Raw genomic sequence first — 2675 nt, forward strand, 5'->3', positions numbered from 1 at the left:
GGAAACACGCTGAGCTTGCATCAAGGTTGCCAATTCAAGGTCTGGCTGCAAGGTGGCTCACCTGAGGGTCTCACACACACCACCTCACCTGGGCCAAGCAGGCTGCTCTTCTGTGAAATGCAAAAAAGGAATGATCCTTGCTACCTCTGTGGACTTCCTGCGTGAATAGACCAGACAAGGGTTATGAAAACAAGACACTGTGAAGTTGCAGGCTTTTTTCTCTTGGTTATAATTATGAATAAAATAACAATGACAGCTGCAGTTCAAACAACAGTGTGTGTGGGCCATGAAGTACACTAAGCATTGCACATAAATTAGTTAATATTTATAATAAATGTGTGGAGTAATTACTTTTCTTCCCATTTGGAGATTAAAACACTAAGAAGCCCAGTGGTAAGGTAATATGCCTGAATCTAAGGTTCAATAAACTGGAGACAAGGATGAAATATCCGACTCCATAGTCGTTCCTCTTAATCAAAATAGTGCCTGGAGGGAAGATGCAATTCTACCTCCTCTTTATGGCTTCGTGGAGTCTGTTAAGTTTAAAGTTTAAATATATATATATATATATATATATATATATATATATATATATATATAGATAGATAGATATAGATATAGATATAGATATAGATAGATAGATATAGATAGATAGATAGATAGATAGATAGATAGATAGATAGATAGATAGATAGATAGTTTTCTCTGCTTTATAACAGTTTTATAAGCATGAACACTATTTACAAAGGAATATTTTGTGGTCTTTATGTTTATTTGTGCTCTTACCGAACATTGACAAATCATACTTGTATGCATTTGTAGAATGCAAAATGATGTACTGTTACATGTGTCTGCTGTGGAATGACAGAATCAAGCTTACTGACGTCTCTGCTACCCTAAGACCTTCCCATTTATTCCTCCTAACTAAGTGATGTACCCTCTCGTCAACATCTCCCCACTGCCAACCTCCCCAGCCTCTGGTACCCGCTGTTCCTCTTTCATCCTCTGTATGTTTGAGTGCCTTAGGTTCTACATATAAGTAGCAACATTATATCTGCCTTCTGTACCTGGACTATTTTACTTACCCTGTTGTCTTCCGGTTTTGTTTTTGTGTTAAAAAAGTAATTTCCCTCATTCTTAAAGAAAGAATAGTATTCTATTGCAGGCAGGTATCACCTTTTCTTCTCTCTTCTCTCTTCTCTCTTCTCTCTTCTCTCTTCTCTCTTCTCTCTTCTCTCTTCTCTCTTCTCTCTTCTCTCTTCTCTCTTCTCTCTTCTCTCTTCTCTCTTCTCTCTCTCTCTCTCTCTCTCTCTCTCTCTCTCTCTCTCTCTCTTTGTAACCTTATTTCCAAAGTGTCTGAAGAAGAACAGCTCAAGACCACTCAGTGGCTGTTCCTATCCACTCAGTGGCCTGAGCAGTGGGAGCTGCAGAGCAGTCTTCAGTGGCTGGCTGGGCACTCCAGTCTTCAGTAGGAAACTGCTGGATAGGCACAGAGGGCACCTGCAAGCCTTCAGACCTGTCTTCTACCTCTGGTTGAGTAGCAGTGAGCTGCTCAGGAGCTGGAGCAGTCCATTTACCCTGAAATTCCTTCGTGGTCACAGTGTTTTCTTCAGGATCTTTGTTGAAGAAGAGCTCAGGTATGACATCCCACGGGTGATGATGGGAAATGGGGCCACACAAAGGCAGAACGTCTCGGCCACATCAGACCCACAGAATGAGCTCCCTGGTTGTTGCATGGAATGGCAATGTCCACATGGTGCAGAGGAGATTCTGTGTCACGCAGAGCAATGGTAGGCAGGTTGACATGAGATGCTTCCGTAAGTGGCTGGTGGTCACCCTGGGATCAGGAACCACCAGAAGATGTGGCTCTGGGAAGGCTTCCTGGATCTGGTTAGTGAAGGTTCCAGGAATGAAGCATCCGGCAATAGGAGTGGCTCTGGGGCAGCAGCAACTTCGCAAAGCCCGCTGGCCAGTATTCCTGGAGGATATGACACGGACATCAGCAGAGTTTTCAATGGCAACAATGGCACGAGCTGCCAACAGAAGCTTCGCCCATCTCCTCTTCAGATCTGTGATGTAGAGGCCATCACTTTTGCTTTTGTAGATACATTGTTCCACCTGGAAATCAAGGTTGGTGCCACCAAAGTGGGTTCCTGCTGCAAGGAATTTGAGGACATCCTCCTCCTTCGTTTGCAGGACATTAAGGGCTCCAGACATTGTGACAGTTTCCCTTCAAGATGGGAATAGGGAAAAATGCATTATGGATCCCTCCCTAAGGCAGTGTGGGAAAACCCATGTTTTGGAGCTTTGTCTCTTTTGCTCAATACTGGTTACCTGTGGGGTTTATTTTTTGTTTGTTTTGTTTTTCACTTTTATTCATTCATTGGTTCATGGGTAAAGGTTGATTCTCTAACTTGATCATTGTAAATAATGCTACTACAATAAATATGGGAGTGCAGATATGCCTTTGATATATTGATCTCACATACTTTGGGTATATCTGCAGAAGTGGGATTGCTAGATATCAAGGTAAACACAATGATTAGCTTTGTGAGGAATCTCCATTGTGTTTTCCATAATCACTACAATAATTTACATCCCCCTCTATGGTGTATCACAGTTATGGGCTCACATATCCTGAGAAGTTGCATCTCATTGTGGATTTGATTTGTTTT

At 42.2% G+C, this 2675-nt stretch overlaps 1 pseudogene; it reads right to left on the minus strand.

The window, feature by feature from the left end:
- Positions 1-1371: 1371 nt before the first annotated feature.
- LOC114098363 (small ribosomal subunit protein uS2-like) lies at positions 1372-2217 on the minus strand (annotated as a pseudogene).
- Between the last annotated feature and the right edge of the window lie 458 nt (positions 2218-2675).

Source organism: Marmota flaviventris, chromosome 7 (assembly GCF_047511675.1).
Source record: "Marmota flaviventris isolate mMarFla1 chromosome 7, mMarFla1.hap1, whole genome shotgun sequence".
Taxonomy (NCBI): domain Eukaryota; kingdom Metazoa; phylum Chordata; class Mammalia; order Rodentia; family Sciuridae; genus Marmota; species Marmota flaviventris.